The sequence below is a fragment of the Agelaius tricolor genome, unplaced genomic scaffold, assembly GCF_023055355.1.
Source record: "Agelaius tricolor isolate 1412-34295 unplaced genomic scaffold, bAgeTri1.0.p SCAF_1, whole genome shotgun sequence".
In the NCBI taxonomy this organism is placed as follows: domain Eukaryota; kingdom Metazoa; phylum Chordata; class Aves; order Passeriformes; family Icteridae; genus Agelaius; species Agelaius tricolor.
In genome coordinates, this window is record NW_027269261.1 from 108,984,886 (window position 1) to 109,002,843 (window position 17,958).

The following is a 17,958-nucleotide window of genomic DNA, read 5'->3' on the forward strand; positions in this document are numbered from 1 at the left end:
TTATCTGTTACAGTTCCTAATGGTACTAGTGTACAGTACTCAAATTTTGCATGGCCAGTCATCTGGAGATTCAGTTAGCAGCAAACACACTCCACTGGAAACATAAAGGTTTTGGAGCAGATGATCTTGACACAAAAAAACCCAAAAAACAAACAGGGGATCAGGCTCAGCCAGTGTAGATTTATGAATGAGGTGCTGTTTGACTAACCTGGTCTCCTTATGACCAGATGACCCACTTAGGGGATGAGGGAAAGGCTGTGGATGTTGTTTACCTGGACTTCAGTAAAGCCATTGATACTGTCTCCCACAGCAATCTCCTGGCTGTTTATGGCTTGGACAGGGGCACTCCTCACTGGGTAAAAACCTGTCTGGATGGCCAGGCCCAGAGAATGGTGGTGAATGGGGTGACATCCAGCTGGTCACCAGTGGTGTTCCCCAGGGTTCAGTACTGGGGCCAGATTTGTTTAATGTCTTCATCAAGTACCTGGACAAGGGGTTCACCCTCAGTCAGTTCACAGATTGCCAAGTTGGGCAGGAGTGCAGATTTGCTGGAGGGTAGGAAGGCTCTACAGGGAGATCTGGACAGGATAGGCTGGATCAATTGGCCAAGGCCAATTGTTTGAGGTCCAACAAGGTGAAATGCCAGCTCCTGCAGCTGGTTCACAAGAACCTTATGTAGCACTACAGGCTGGGGGAAGAGTGTCTGGGAAACTGCCCGGCAGAAAAGGACTTGAGGTTGCCAGTCGTCAGTGGCTGAACATGAGCCAGCCTGTGCCCAGGTGGCCAAGAAATCCAGCAGCATCCCAGCCTGGATCAGCAACAGTGTGGCCAGCAGGACCTGGCCAGTGACCAGGACCCTCTACTAAGCACTGGTGAGGTTGTACCTCAAACACTGTGTCCAGCTCTGGGCCTCTCACTACAAGAAAGACATTGAGGTGCTAGACTGAGTCCAGACAAAGGCAGCAAACCTGGTGAAGGATCTGGAGCAAAAGTCTTATGAGGAACAGCTGAGGGAGCTGGAGTGGTTTAGCCAGGAGAAAAGGAGGCTCAGTGAGGAGTTGTTGTCCTCTATGACAAGAGGAAACAGCCTCTGGCATAAAGGGCAGTTCTGATTGGATATATTAGAAAAAATTCTTCACTGAAAGGGTTGTCATGCAGTGAAACAGGCTGCCCCGAGAAGTGGTGGAGTGACCATCCTAGGAGGAGGTATTTAAAAGCCATGTAGCTGGGGCACTTAGAAACATGGCTTAGCAGTGGACTTGGCAGTGCTGGACTCGTGGTTGGAATGATCTTTATGGTCTATATGATCCTAAGGGTCTTTTGTAACTGAAACAATTCTATGAATTTATAAAGCAGTGCTCTGGGCACTGGCTGGCATCTGTGCAGTGTACAGAGCCAAACCTGCCCTGTTAGTAGCAGAACCAGGCAGCTTTACTTTGCAGTTTTTCTTTGTGATGAAAAGAAAGCCTTTGCAATTGCTGAAGCCTTTGATAAAAGAAGGGGTAGTTTGTATTATTAGCACGGATGTTAACATCTTTACTTCAAAGACAGGGGGGAAGTGGCTGCCGAGCTTTCTTTAAATTGAATTAAAAACATGGGGTCCAGGAAGGAGCTCACAAAACCATGTCTGAACTTGTCAGCCTTTACAGGTTTAGGTGGAAAACTCCAGTTCTCACTTTCCGCTGAGTAATACTGAGAGCTCATTATTTGTGTGGTTTTCAACCTGGCTATGAATTATGAATGATTTACTTAAGAAGTGATAAACTATAGGTCAGCCCTTGAGCTAAGAGGAGGTCCCTACAGCTGAGGTGTTTTAGGTTCAGCAAGGAGATGGTGCTCAGCACCCTTACTGACATTGGAATTAATATCTTGTATTTTCATCTGAGGGCTAGTATCCATCCCTTAAGTTGCTTTTCTGCAGCCCACAGGATCTCCTGATATGCGAGTAAAACATGAACTAGTTTTACTGAAAGAGAGATGAAAGTTCACATGTGATCTGTCATCTGGTGGCATGAACTAGCTGAACTGAAGTCAGACCCAGATTTTTTTGCAAGTGAAGATGGGATAAAGATACAGCCAGTACTGTAGTTCAGAAACTCTGCTTGAGTCTTGCTTTGAGTAAGCATGTCAGCAAGGAGCTTCTAAACTGATTTGCTTTAATCGATAGCAATAAAAACTGTGAGTGAATAGGGTCTGTATTTATCTGATACTGTGATGAGCTGCAGAGGCAGCTGTAGCAGGGCTCTTCCAATGCTCACAGTTCAGTGAATGGCACTGGGAGTCCATCTGCAAGACTCTGCCCCGTAAACAGGGTTGGCACACGTGCCAGACACAAACATTTGCATATACTGTTGGTTTAAGGACCTCCATGCTTTTATTAATCTGGAAACTGTGGGGTTTTTCCCTTTTCTTTTTTTCTTTTCCTTGCCCTAAATTAAGGTGGCAGAGGCTAACTTAAAGCATAGCATTTCCTTTCACAAATCAGAAATCCTGAGGAGGTGCTCAAGTTACTTGAGGTTTAGACCAGCCACCTCTACTAACATGTTCTGGTTATAGATCTTAATAGGTTTTTGCAAGACCAAAGTACTTAGGTAAAGAAGTGTTTTTTAAAATAACCTAAATCCACGTGTGAGAGCATATAAAAGTCAAATGACAGAGCAATTAATGGGTTATTGTTACAAAACGAACCTTTCAAACAAGTTCCTAAAATGCTCTGTGGTTGAAGTTTCACTTATGGAATTTACTTTTAAGCCACTTTCTCCAAGCTTAAATCTTCCTACAGAAAACTTCAGAAAGTTTTTTATGTTGTTGTTGCTGTTAGGAAAAGAGAGAAAGAAAAATAGCATGCTCTTTTTTTCTGTGTTAAAGTAAATGCTTTTAAAATGTATCACCCCATACCTGACTGGAATTAAAAAAAATAAATGCAAACCTTCAGAAACTGGGCACCGGTTTTCTTCGATAGCACAAAAGCCACCGTGCCAACATTTGGAACTGCAACACATCAACTGCTCTTATAGCTCATACTTTATTCTCTGCATCAAAGCTCTGGTGGGGGGGAGTAAAAACAGAGAGTGAGAGAGCGAAAGAGTCAAGCTCTTCAGAGCCTCTAATGACGCGTGCCAAACACGTGGAAGGTAAATCCCCTAATTCAGTCTATTCTTTCAGCATTCCCTGGCGGGCAGCCAAGCTAAATATTTCTGCTGGATAAAAAATGCACCCTCCTATGCGGCACTTTCTTAACAGGATGGCTCTCCAGCTTTAGCGGAGGGGGCTTCTCTGGGGGAAAGCCAACATGTGTGTTCTCTTATCTATTTATTTATTTTATTAAAAAGGGGCTTTATGGGCTGTGATTGGATTAACTTAGTGAACCCTGGAGGAAGAGGAAAAACAAATTGGGAAGCTGGTTTAGCACCCCCACCTTTTTGTCATCTTCTTTTGGGATTTCCTGGCTGGCTGCCACCTTGAGCCTGTTGAATGTTCTTTAGATCAATCAATTAAAAAGGCTTTAATATTTGGGTGATTGGAACGCAACATATGGGCTGCTGGTGCGGATGTCATGTGGTGCGTGGAGTTAATTGAAATGATTAATAGAGGTGTTAGTTTCTTCAAGACTAATTGAAGAAAGAATATAATTGGAAGCATAGACTAACCATTATTGTTGACTTTTTTTAAACATATTGCGTCCCTTAAACACTTGTACATGTTTATAAACATGCAGATGGACTTTGTTTAGATGTCTTCGACGTGGTGATTTGCAAAATCCCATCAACTCTACAAAAGTCAAATTTATTTTTATGTAAATTAATCAGAAAAAATATTTCCTTGTGCCTTGCCTGTTTTCAGTAACCAGTATGTACACTGTATTTCTGGTACCTATTTGTCTTTACTTCCTTGCCAGACTTAAACCAATTGATTCTTCCTCATCATTATCTGTGGAGTCAGAGCATCCATCCACAGAAACTTATCAGGAGCCTGTGAAGGTCTGGTAGTGGTCTCTTCTCTCTGCACTGTGAGTTGTGATAGCACAGTGTAAATGTGCCGGGTATTTCAGGGAATAGCATCACTATTGTACTGCCCCACACCTTGTCAGCTTGACCATATTTCAAAGGGATGAATATATAAAGGACTGTCAGCAGCCTGGATTTGACAGTCAGAAAGAAATGTCAAATTAGAGAAACTCAGAAGATTTAACTGAGATCAGCTCTTTTGGCCTCTCCACCTTCTGTAAGAATAATAACTTTTTTTTTCAGGAGTAGTAGCCCGGGAATTTTTATTAAAAATTCTAAGCTGTTGTGACATACAAAATGAAAGCAATGAACTGGCTGCAGAGGACATCTGGCAGCAAGGAGAGGGTCTGAAGGATGCATCTCTGAAAGTCATCCTGCTGCACAGGCCGGCTCTCAGGGTAGACATGGGGGAACAGCAAACATGACAATCTCTGGTCTGTAGTGGGTAAGCACGGGCTGGCTGCCCGAGCGCTGCGCGAGGAGGAGCAGCAGCATCGCGTCCTGTCGCTGCCGGGCTGTGGTTACAAGTGCCGTAGCAAACTTTCAGATGGGGATTTCTTAAAACTGAACACAATGGTTTAAGTGACTTATGAATCTGCTAGAGGGCAAGTGCTCACTTGTGGAAGAAGAAAATCAGGCGAGATGGCAATGAAGTGTTGATCTAAAAGGTAAGTCAGTTTGGATTTAGGACAGATAAGCTACATTTGGAAATGCACTTTTTTCACACCAGCTTTCTTTTTCCCTGCTTCTTGTAATAGGGGAAACGCTTGTGCATAATTCTAATGTTCTGGAAAAGAGCTGTCTTCCTGGAAGGGACATACATATTTTCTCTATTTGTTTTCCTTTGCACATGTGGTGCAGCTTATGCATTTGTGTCTCTTTTTCAGTAGTCAGAAAGTTTATTCTGCAGCACAGAATAAACTGAGCAGAGAAGTGATAGATAAGTTTAGAGGCGGTTTGTTGCTGGCTTAGAAGAAAAGAGTATAGGATGGTTTTAATATTTTAAGAGTCTTCCCACACAGATTTCCAGTGATGCTTTGAAGGCAACTGTGTGTCTGCAAAGACTTTGAGCCTCCCCGGAAGATGTGGCCTGTCTTGCGTACAGATCTGAGCAAAGCATTTGTAGAAAGGAAGTGGCTGTCCTGTACTGGGGGCTGAGAGGAAGGGAAGACATTAGGTCTGATTGCAAGCTTCCCTTACACCCCGTTGCCTGATTTGTGTGCACGTAGTGCTAGTAGTTTTAAATGAGAGGGATATGCTGAGACAGACTGGTGCAAGTTTATTCTTTCAAAAAGATTTTCTATTATTATTATTCGGTGATGAGATTAGTCATTTAAGGATCTGGGTTTTTTACAGCAAGCTACTGCAATTACTTAGTCACTTGTTTATTTTTCTAACCTTAACAGTGATGAAAATTAGGAGTTTCAGCATTCCATTGTCTGCATTTCCCATTAAGATTTAGTATAACAAAAGGAGAAAATTATATAAACTTACAGGAATAGGAACATCCTCTCTGTCTCTATCAAACTTTGCCATGTTGTCTAAGTAATAAAATTCTAGTGCATTGGCCTGGGACACTGAAAGAGGAACAGCAGACCAAGGAAAAAGGGCTTAAATCTATGCATGTGCTTTGTATGTAGCTTGTGACTGATGGAAATATTCTCATTCTCATACAAAGGAGAGTTTTCAATAATATGCCCCTAAAATAAATCTCAGGGAACTATATCAAGCACCATGCTAGCATCACCTATTGCTAAGACAGACAATTTGCATTTGGAGATCTCACTTTAAGGTTCTCATAAATCTACCAAACTCTTAATGTGTGCCTCAGGTGTTTATTGCATTTTATTTTCCTATGGATGCATTTCCCCCCAAAATCTGTTCTGTCATTTCCAAGAATTTGGCTATGACAAAAATTGTATTGCTAACATTAGGAGTATGATGACCTTTCTGTTGAAAAGTAATCGCCACCATGGCAGCCCCCATTTTTTGGAACAAAGTTTGAATGACAGGTTCAGTGGCTTGGGGAAGGGCAGCATATGTGGCAGGGGAGGGTGGTGACTGTCATTGTCTGAGATGCTCAAATGCCATCCCCTCTGTCAGGAGCACTTCCCAGTTCTTGGATCTCCACATGTGCTTCATTTGCATTGGGTCTCTCTCAAAGCAAGACCAGAACACATTCTGGTAATGTCCTCACCTTTATCTCTGACTCCCACATCCCAGAGAATTGCTTTTGAGCTAGAAGCCAGCCTGGAGGATTGGCAGAGCAGCCCTCCCAGGAGCTGCAGAAGGGCATCACAGCTCCCTTCAGTGGGCAAACACTCCTGGGTCTAGAATGGAACACTGGAACTGAGAGCAGAGGAGTTCGTGTTCAGCATGTGCTCATTGCAAACTGTCGCGAGGCCAGAGAGTCATCAGAAGGAACTGTTTTCAAAAGCCTATGGACAAGAGCTGAACCTGGAGGGGATTATGAAGGAGGAGAGACTATGCCTGGAGATCAGCAGTGTCAGGGAAGAGGGAAACTGAGAGTAAGGTTAGTACAAGACCAGGGGATTTATCTTTATGGTTTATTGTAGACGAAGACGAGCAGGCTCGGTGTTAAAAGCGGGCGGGATGTAAGCCAGCTCTGATCCAAAAGCTGCCTGGCTGCATTAGCACAGTGCTAAGCCCAAGCTAATATATCCGGCTTCTCACCAGGGCTTATTAGCTCGGGCTCAGTGCCATTCTAACATAGTCACAGGAGTTCCAGTTGGCCTGACACCATGTCTGCTCAACATGGTGTGAACTGAGCTCAGGGCTACGTGCCTGCACAGGAGCACCAGGAGATGCCTGCAGACTTGGCTGCACCACACTGATGAGGAGGCTGTGGAGGCCAGGCCTGCTGGTCAGCAGGGCAGCAGGGGCACATGGGGATGGACAGCATGTCATGTTTGCCTCAAGTGGGACAGGAAAGAAGTGCAGTGCAAACGAGGAAACAGGAGGGACTGAAACTGGCTTCATGAGAAGACTTGGTGCACAGGAGCCTGGGTGTGGGAGTGGTAGATGTGAGTGACTGGAAAGGGAAACTACAAGAGGGGTCAGGAGGAACAAGCTGAGGACTTGCTGGGCAAGGAAACCAATCAGAAGTCTGAGTCGAGCCCTGGAAGAGGAAGAACAAACTCCTCACCACACCTGGCATGAAATCAAGATGCCTGAAAGCAGTCATTCCTCTGCTGCCAGCCTATCACCTGATGAAACCCATCAACAGAACTGTCCTATCCTTACAATGCTTGTGCCAACCTTGCCAAAAACAACCGTATGGTTGCTCTGAGCCAGGTCTGCCAGTGTCCCTACTGAGGTCTGCCTGTGGCAGATCAGAATACCTCAGCTTTTTTCTTGATCTGTGTAGGCATCAGAGTAGTGCTAGGTCATGAGCTCTCTGCTTTTTCTATTTGCAGTTTCAAAAATCAGCATAAAAACTGTAGAAAAACATTACTAAAATTGCAAATTCAAGTTCTCCAGAGTTTAGGGTTGTTTGCCTAACTCCAATTTGATCCTCTTATGCATTATGATACAGTCTTTAATTACTCATTTAATTACTGTTAGCTGGCTATGTGCCTCATTCAGGCATAAGACAAGCTTGCTAGGGGAGATGAATTGGGGTGGTGTAATAAAATGTTATCTTTAAGACACCTCTTCCCGCCATCTCATTTGCTGCTGCATAAGGAAGTAAGATGGCCATGGCAGGAAGAAGTGCTGCTCTCCTCAGAGCAGGGGAGCTCTGCTCTGAAGAACTATGTATTATTCCTACCTGTGATTCAGAATAAGATTCAGGCCAATTCACCTCAGTAAAGCCTTTTGCAGGTGTGCAAAAATTTTGACATTTTCCTGGGTGCCTGATGTGAAACCCTGCAAAACACAGAGCCATCACAGAAAAGATGCCAGGAAGAGAAATGCTTTGAACATATAAAATAATGCACTGTGTTGAGTAAATCAGCTGCTCTGCATCCCAAAAGTAATGTATGCTTTTGATGTTAATGTCATTGTGTCTCCATACCCCTTCTGCAGAGCGAGAGTAGCAATAATACCTTCATCAACATATGGGGGAGGTATTGTGAAAATCAGATTAGTCATTATTTGATGTTTGTGAAGCGTTCAAGTGCTGCTGTTCTGATGAGCAAAGTGGAAAAATACAAGACAAAATTGGTTGTCTTCATTTGAACAGTCTGTGGTTAAAGTAAAGCACTGGGCCTTTATAGGAGAAAGGAGAGAGAAAGAATTCTGGAAAAACGGCTCCTCTAGTCAGCACTCCTCTTTCTAAACACTGAATGAGGTGGAGGAGAAGATGGTGTGTCCTATGCCAAGATGGCAGAACTAAGTTTCTGTACACAATCTTAGATCTCCTGGTATCTCCTACCAATTGAAAGAATGCCTGAGTTTGCACCATATTAGGTCTCCTGTTTACTGATATTTTGGAGTGTTATTCTCACTGTAAAGCTTGGGGTTTTTTACGTGAGTCTGTTGTCTTGCAAATCTGATGGTTGTCTGAAGGTTTTTACAGAACTTTGACTCAGCTTCAGGGAAGGAGGAATGAAGAAGCAGAAGAGTGAACTTCTGAAACCCTCCTTTCCCTGGGTTTGAGCAATCTGTGCTGTTATGAAACCTTTTGAAATCTCATTTGCTGATGTCTTCCTGACCCCCCAAATTATTCTTGTGTAAATGTTGACACCCAGCAGAGATGAAATCATTCACTTGGGGAAACACAACGAGCTTATCAGAAACTGCACGATTCCAACAATATACCAGCAACACCAGCCTTCTTTTTTCTTTCTTTGTCTTTTTTAAAAAAATTGCTTGTGGTTAGTTGGCAGATGGTATTGTGAATCAGACTGTACGTAACTGAGGGAACAGAATGATTTTTCAGTTCACATGAACCCAAATCCCTGTCACATATCATACCAGTTTTATTTTCAGGTCTTCTGTGTGCTTATGATTTTAATATGTTTACTCATTTCATGTTGATAGTTTTAATGACAAACTCACAGACTGTATAAGCAGAACAAGAACTAGATATGTTTTCCAACTGAATTCAGGCTGTCTGTAAATTTTCTCTGCGTGTTGTACCCATAGCTCACTGAAATCAAAGAACATCAAAGTTTCTCCACTGACCACCTGAAATCAGTTAGTCCTCAATTGGGTCTTTTTATGATTCTGTCACTAAAGTTATGTGATTTGCTTGCTGAAGGAAAGTGGTTTAAAAGTGGACAGAGAAACCATCAGAAAAATGTTGAGGCTTTGGTCTCCTGTATCATGCCATTGGACACCAGGCAGGGCAAAAGGAACAGCTGCAATCTGTTTATTCATGGACAATTGTAAAGCCAGAAGATGCATTAAAACTTGATTTTACACCTTGAATGTTTAGGATCACAAAGTAGCTCCATAAAAAAAAAATCTTTCTAAGGAGTTTGGTGTGCAAAGGAGAAGGGAGCTGCCCTCTAGCAAACTAGGAAAAAAATCAAAATAGTCTTGTTGGTTCAAAAGCATTAATTTTGAGTTCTGCTGTTCAGATGTGAGTTTTGGTGTTTTATATTTTAAATTAAAGGCGTGGCTGAATGTTCATTATCCCTATGATAAAAGCAGTAGAAATAGGTGCAAAATGCCCCTTGTGCAATGCTGTAATTTACCTTTATTTTAAACTGGCTTACACATCTTAATACATTATGACAATCAGAATTATCAGGCCACCAGGCGGAGAGGAGTTTGTTTTGTTAATTGTTCTTGTTAAGCCTAATTACAGAACGGGGTGGAGTGGATGTGAGGGGAGGGAGGAATCTGCTAGCAAGAGGAAATTCTAAAATCCTCGGAGCAGTTCCAGGCAGCGTGTGTTGGGGAGCAAGAGCGCGGGTGTGGGGTGGAGTGCGTGAGCATGCGTGCGTGTGTGTAAGAGTGTGAGAGCGAATGACAGACTTTCCATATGGACTAAAATCCTGAGATGCATAAGCTGGAGGTGGGGAACCTGTGCCGTGTGGACACATAAAGGTACAGCTGAACAAAGAACCGTGCTGTAGTTTTCTTTATGAACTAACCCTTTTTTTTATTTGGAGGGGGATGGCGGGGAGGGGGGGGATGCAGAGACTTACTTTGCCATTAATCTTTGAGGTTTGCATTAGATTGAGTGTTAAAATGGTTTGCTGATATGCTGCACTATTCTTTGATATTACAGGTTGCCACGTAGCTGTGGGTTGGTATCCTAAAGCCCTTTGAAATGTTTTCCTTCTTCCCAGTGATTGTAGCAAGATGTGCCGTGCACAGACTGTGTTATTTGTTTATACTTTCCAATGGAAAGCATACATCCAAAGAGCCCTCCTGCCCTGCATTATTCCAGTTTGTTTATGTGCCCCACATTACGCTGTTGGCGAATTACTGTGCCTGACCTGCATTGTCAGCCCCCTCCATTGCCTCGGGAGCCTCCGGCACAGAAGTTTCTGATAAGGCAGTTTTGAACAAGCCAGACGCCAAGTGAATGATTCTGTAACAAATCTGTGCTCTTCTCCGGGGTATGTTACCTGACTTGTTTGCTGCCAAGGTGGTTTTATTGGTTTGGCTACTGGGTGGAGGGAGGAGACTAGAACAGCACACGAGTCACGCTTTTGTTTTGCTTAATTATAATGTACACTTTTAATAAAACCTTTTAGTGCCATGAATTAAATGTCATTGCAATCCTGCACAAGAAGAAAAATGCTACTGCTGCTGTAGCTGACAGCTGAGTGGTTAGACAGCCAGCATGAGTCTGAGGCTCAGAAGCCTTTTCTTTGCTGGCTAGAGATACTGCTGGGTAAATGTGTTTACTTTTTCCTTAGTATTTATACTAGTTAATGTGTCGCACTAGATAAATCTACTTCCTGAATCCATCTTTCAGCTTGCTCTCTTCCCTCCCAATTGACAAATGGTTTGAGTTTGACACCGTTTTATCAGTTGAGCCCCTGCTGGGTGCTGCATGCCTGCTTGTTCCTGCTTTATCGTGAAAAGTGAATTATCTGCAATATTTTGCTACCATCTCACTAGCAGTTGGCAGGCTTTTCTATATGAACTGATTTAGATTTCAGCAAGGGGAGGCTGTTGTCTTTCTCTGCAAAGCCGTGTTGTTGCTCTCCAGGAAAACAAAAGATCCCAGAGCTTTCTGCACCGCAATCTGCTGCTGTCCCACTTTCAAGGAGGTGTTTTGTTTGTTGCGGCAGCTTCCTATCTTAAAATGATAAATTGAGCGGACATGTGTGCTGTTTTAAACTGCTGTCTCCAGGGCTTTGTGTTCACTTAGGATAAAATACATTATTTTGTGGTAGGCTCTGGTGTGATTTAAACTTGGTTTAGAGATTACAGAGCAAAAGGGAAAGCATCAACATCTTCAGCAGTGGTAGTTTGATGAGGAATAGCTGTCAGAAGAACTCTACTGACTTAACCTCAAGTGAGTTGCAAATGCATTAGGGATTCATTAATATTAATAGTAGAATAGACATTTCCTGCTTTCGTTTGACATCTTCCAAGCTCTTTTTTTTTTTTTTTTAAGAGCAACTTGAAGTGCAGTTTTAACACTTATTCAAGTTACTACAAGGATGATAAGCTAAAGTTAAACAGAAGGAGACCTCTGAGTGTGTGGGGTTGGTCTCTAGGAGTCCTGGAATTTGGTGCTGTGCTTTAGCAGAGCACAATCTTGAGAAAGATTGTGGTAAACTCTCGGGTGAGAGTTTCAGGGCAGTTTTTAAAATGGGTCTGTTAGGTGTGACTGCAAGCAGAATAAACTGTTGTCACAAGAAATTGTTCTATGAGGGTGACAGGAAGCTCACTTTCGAAATTACATGTAAAGGATAATAACTGTGTAGATTTCTAAGGTGGGCACAGTAGCGGGTAGTTCATAAGTTTAGGGGTGAAAAAAAACAAATCCAAACCCTTCTTGAGTCTCCAAATACTCTGTGGGGTTGGCTGAACAGTTCTGTTTGAAAAATAAATAGATCCAAAGTAATTTTTACTTGGTTTCAATCTTCTAAATCCAGTGATGCATTTTCATGCCTCTGCTCTGTCGCCAGCAGGCTTACAAGATTTATTCAATGAAAAAAAATAAAAAAGAAATTTGACAAAATCACCAAATATCTTTGAGACATAAAATAAACCCAAGAATTCTGTTAGGACCAGGAGGGAACATGTAATTGCAATGATCATTTTTCAGCATCCTGCATATCACAATTTCACCCACTGAGCCCTTTAAGTAAGAGAACTTGTGGCAGTGGAATGAGGCAAGGGCTTTGCTTTTTATAGAAAACACAGCTAAGAGTCTCAGTTCATAAAATACCAAAAGAAAACAGGTAAGCCCCCACAAAGCACCTAGTCTGGCAAGTGTAGTGATGCAGCAGCTACAAATGCAGAAGTGCACATGAGTTTGGCAGCTCTTACTGATAGGGCAATTTGAATTGTCAGTGTGCGTCTGCTCTACTTGTTGAGCCTAATGAAAAGTACAGTTTAATCACTGGTGTGCCAAATTGACCATGATTAGCTGTTATTGCAGATTAGTGCATTGTCTGGGGCTCCAGAATTATTGATCCGGGTGCTGTGCTCTGGTGTTTTCTGTGCCCTCTATCGTAACCTCTTCTTAATGCTTAGGGCAGAGAAGCAGGAAAGGAGAGTAGGAGGGAAGAAGTCCAGATGGGAAGAAAACAGGTCCTGAAAAGACCACATAGGAACTAGGTCAGGTACTCTGGAGATTAAAGAAGCATGCTTCATCCCTGGACGCAGGAGGCAGGGACAAGTAGCATACAATTACGAGGAATTAGAACGGCAACAAGTAGTGCAGATTTATCAGCTTTAATTGTCTATTGTCAGGACAGAGCCCTTCTTGTAGATCAGGCACTGCCAATGCTTTAATACCTCTAATGGACTCTCTATTGTGGGATTATCTCTCCTAAGGACAATGTATTTCTTAAAACTAGTTGTTTTGGGAGAGGGAGGGGAAAAAAAAGAAGAAAAAAAGAGAAGAAGTGGCTGCAGCCCTCAGTTGTTTTGGGTTTTTTCCCCCTCTCAGGTTTGTCACATTTGCAGGAAGTTGCTGAGAGCCCACTGTTGCTCTTCTGTCAGCAGCACTATTCCTTCAGGGGAACTGATAGATACCTATTGAACATTAACCCCCTTTGCTCCACCTTCCCCAACGAGCTCCTCCAGAAACAATAGCTGGTTGATAAAGAGCAGATAAGCAAGGACACCCGGCTTAAGAATCTCTCTGCTATCTTTATTTTAAAAGCTTTCCTGGGTTTTGCAAAGTAAACATTACAACATTTAAAGAAGGATAAGGTGTCAACTATTTAATGAGAAGTTGTGTTTAATAGCAGAGGAATTCTTCCCTCCCCCAGCCAACACACAGGTATGAAAAGACTGTTATTTCACCACCCTGGGGTAGGAGAGGTGGAGAAATGACAACTGTACTCTTAGAAGCTTAAAAAGTGGTACTACAGACCAACCCTTCCAGATTCCCTAATCAACTCTAAACATACAGTCACTATTTTGAATGATTTGGTCCTCAATGCACGGTAGTCACACTGCTGGATGTGTGATAATCTGTGGGTAAATATTTTCATTTCCACCACATGCACTTTGTCATGGTGTGTAGCTGTTGTTTTTGTTAATCTGTTTTGAAATGCGCTCTGTGGCCAGCTCTTTGTCAGAAAAGTGGCGTGGTTCCACCCATGGATCTTGCCCTCCTTCTGCTGTGTTCATCAGCTCCAGGAGATTGGGCAGCCCAGAGAGTGTCTGACATGAAAACTGAACTGTGCAGGAGCACAGTCTGAAGTTTCACCATTGTTCATATCACTGTGTCTTACAGTGATATGAGGGAGGAGAGAATACCCCAAAAAGTGTCATGACTGCCAACTTGGGAAGAGACGTGAAAGTTGAAATAATACAATTTATTCTGAGGTGACTTCATTATTTCAGCTTGTTGTGAGCTTGTTATGAGGCTGATGTCTGAAGTATTCACAAGAGTGAGCCTTCTAATGTATGCATACCATCTCATCCCTCCTCCATGACAGTCTGGAAGTCAGCCTATTTTAAATGAAAATTTTCCAAAGCACACTCTTTTTTCAGTCCTCTTGTCACCAGTAAAGTTGGAAAGTAATTAAAGTAGTTGGAATGGGTTGGCCAGTTGTCATTATTTTTTCCTCAGATTCAGTTACAATAGACAGAATATTCAAAACTCCAAGGTTGGGACATGAAAGATAGAATTTGTACTCAGCTCTTCTTGTCCAGTATAAACTTGTGTTGGTAGAAACACACAAAGACAATAAAACTGTTCTTATATGGGCTTTTGACTATCATCCTTGCCTTTCCCAAGACCACTATTGCTCAGAGGTGTGATGGGAAGGCTGATGGTAACCAAGAAGGGCACATCTGTGGTCCACCCTCTCACAAAGCCTTCTTGCCCTCCTAACAGCAGGGCCAGACAGCTTCAGCTCCTTCTTCTCAAACTGAACCCTCAACAAGAGGAAAAGGCTGAAGCTTAATTCTTGTCTCTGTCTGCTGTGAGGATGTTTTTATTCCATTGGAGGAGAATTGTTTTGGCTTATTTATACGTCATCTGAGCAGTATTTTAATAAGGCCTAGTGGGAAACAAAAAGGGACATGGTATTTTAGTTTGATTCCTTTTTTCTCTTTTTAAGGAAAATTTCTTGAGAGGATAAAACAACAGAAACAAAAAGTGATGTTAAGGCTTGCACTAGGCAGTAGCTGACAGTGCAGCCAAAAGATCTGCTCTTGGTATTGCACAGCCCAGACAAAAATAAACGTTTGGCATTTGGAAGTGCTACGAGGCAATGACCAGGGTGCTCTGTAATTAAAGGCAGTCCCTGAAAGCTGCATGAGTTAATTCAAAAGCCTCCTGGCTATAGCACACACCACCCCAAATGCCCTTGCAAAAAGCTTCTTGTAGATTCAAGTGCAATTTTAATTTCTCTCCTTGTAGGCAATACCAGCTGAAGTTGTCTAGGGCATACAAAGCCTCTGAGATCATATCTGAAGCCCATAGGCAGGTTTTGAAAAGGTCAGGCCAGTCTGAAGAGAAGGCAGCTTCTCTTTTACAACAAAGTATAACTTTTCCTGTTGCACAGTCACTAAAGTGTGCTGGGTCTCTCTCTTTCCCTTGAATCTGACAGCAACCATGTTTTCAAAAATGTGGCCCCAAAACATGAGTGCATATCAGAACTTGAAAGCCAGTTCTTCTTAGAGTTTGATTTCTCAGTTGGCTTTTAAAAGATGTGCAGTCGTGCAACTACATCATGTACCTTCTCCAATAATGACCACAACTGGTCCCCAAATGTTTACCAGCACAAGGATGCCTACATGCAGGAAGTGGGAAATGGGGGTGGGTCTGGTAGTTACTCTTGATGTGGTCAATCTGCCACTGACCTTGTTTGGGGAAGGGGAGGATGTGAAAATGAGACTCTCCTTTAATCTCTTGTGTGCATTTTATCTCCCCTCCAACTTTTTAAAGAAATTTCATCTATTAGAGTCAGTTCCCTTCCCTCCTTCTTCCCTTTACAATTACAGCAGGCGCAGGGAAAACAGCAGCAGTGGCAGCTGAGGCTGAGTTGCACAGGCTTGTTGTTGAGCTGAAGTGGTGATAGCATCAAAGGAAATGGATGGGGATTTCTGAGATCAGAGCTGTTAGGGCCATTCATGATTTGTTGCCAGGCTGAAAGCTGCTGCAGAGAGAGCTGCCTGAGAAATGCTGATTAATACAGTAATTGAGGTTTTCTATGAGCGAGAAGGAAAAAATTATAATATTACTAAAACTGTTCTTTTTGAAATGAGCAACATTTTGAGATTGCACATTCCAGACAATAGCAGCTACTGGTGCAAACGATTTCTGTAAAAGAGCAGATAACTTCTGGTTGAACACGGAGTCTTTTTGTTTCTCTCTTAAGGAGGAAGGTCAGAAGGTCAGTCTATATATTTCTTTAATGGCAGAGCTTCCTCTGTGATTCTTACTTTAGTACACATTCTTAACAATTTGTTTCTGTCTCTTTTTCTTGATAAACTTAGTTTTATTCCAGATCAAGCACTGCTAGGTTGGATCTGCAAATCAGCAATACCCCTTCTCCTGCACTAAGATAGTTCTGGGCTCAGCTTCACTGGGACACCTGGAGCTAATTTTGGGATAGCCTCAGAGCATGCCACAGAGTTATTTGAAGTCCATAGGCTTCATAGGCTGTACTCACCTCTGCAGGCTACAGGGATGGAGCCGCACTGACCTGGGATATTGGCATCCTCCTGATGAATATTTCACTTCATCTGATGTGATCTAATCTAATCTAATCTCAGTTTCCTCTTGTTTTCCAGCCCAAAAGCATAGTCAGTTCCTTGAAAAGCAGATTTGCTTTTTTCCCCTGCTCTCCTTCACATTAAGATCAGTCCCTAAAGGAAACACATGAACCCTTTCTTCTTGTCTCCCCCCCTCACCCCCGCCTTTTTTTGTTTTTCTTGCAAGCTAACAGGGAAGTGAAAAGCTCTGAAACAGCTGCCTCTCGGAGTGAGACTATTTTTCGGTAAAATAATCACCTTCAGTATGACTACATTGTTTTTCTGTTCTATGCAGTGTGACTCAGCATCAGTTAATTAACCCAATCAAGTAGGCCGGATTTCTCTCCTTTAATGAATGGTTCTTCCTACTTCAGAGCCTTCCTAGACCTCATTTTGGATGTGCCTCGGTTTTACAGGGTATATCCAATTACATTTCTATCCTCCAGCCCCAGTGCTCGGGCCACCTCTCCTGTGGAATTATGCTGTGGTGGCAGTGAAGCCAGGACACTCACTTGCGAGCAGTTGCCCTACTTAGGTCTGCTGCCACGAGCCCTGCCGCGTTAGCGCACACACACACACACACACACACACACACACACACACGGAAGGTCTTTACACAGATGTGCTATTCTCAGCATCGCAGGCCCAAAATGGCAAGTAATCCTTTCCACACATCTTTTTATCAGTGGGAGGAGGAGCAGGTCAAGGGAAAGGGGTTTGTGTACGCCTGTCAGAGAGACAGACAGGTACCCGACTGCATAAACCTGCTTCCCACCCCCCACCCCCTTCTCCTTTTCTCCTGTGAAGAAATTCACCGAGATCATCCTAGAATATAAGTGCATGTATGTTTAGAAGGAGAATGTGAAACTAGCTGTCGCGTAAAGTGCCAGGCAAGTGACGAGAAACATGCTTGCAGACGTGTGAGAAGGAAAAATAGTACAGTTGCCTCACAGTGAAGCAGCTTGCATTTGTACTGGGCTGTGGATGGCTATAAATGGAATTGTGCATCACCGTTCCTCTGAGCCCGAGGATGCCTTGCTGAAGGGACAGGACCACTGAAGGAAGTAAGGCATCTGGTTGTTTTGTAATGAGAAGCAGGAATGCTCTTAATAATAAACAAACAGGACATTGTATGCCATCATCACAGGATGTCCTTCCTTCAGCCAGCATGCTGACTTGGATCGGAGGAAAAAAAAATTGGGTGCCGGGATCTGTTGATTGCTCTACCAACCCTCCTTCCCTCGGCAGTGTGCTCCCGGACGGCCGCTCGCACATCGCCCCGTGCGAGACCCGTGCTCGTTTTCTTACCGCGCTGCGAAAGGGAATCGGGCTCGGAAACGCTGCGTGCCGTGTCCTGCTGCTGTGAGCTTCCCTGCTGTTACCAAGGGAAAGGGGGAAGGTTTTGTTTAAGGGAAGAAACAGAAATGTTTTCCGCAGTTCCTCTTACAGACACTGATTAGAGACTCTGGAAAGGGATAAAATCAAAACTCTGAAACTCCCAAATTTGTCATCTCAAGTAAAGTACTATAATTGTTGAGGTTTGGGAGCAAGCACTTTGAATCGAGTTTTGATCAGTAAACCAGTAAATTAATTTTAGTTGGTATTTTTTATAAAGTGCTATCAAGTCAAACTG

The 17,958-nt window shown here is 43.0% G+C and overlaps 1 protein-coding gene across 1 annotated transcript in view; it reads left to right on the forward strand.

Annotated features, from left to right (window-relative positions):
* The first annotated feature begins 9,876 nt into the window (after nucleotides 1-9,876).
* The window catches only part of PRDM1 (PR/SET domain 1), a 33,180-nt gene continuing 25,098 nt past the window's right edge, over nucleotides 9,877-17,958 (forward strand). Inside the window, exon 1 of the mRNA XM_071446675.1 lies at nucleotides 9,877-10,025. The gene's annotated coding sequence lies outside the window, so the exon portion shown is untranslated. The remainder of the gene's footprint in view (nucleotides 10,026-17,958) is intronic.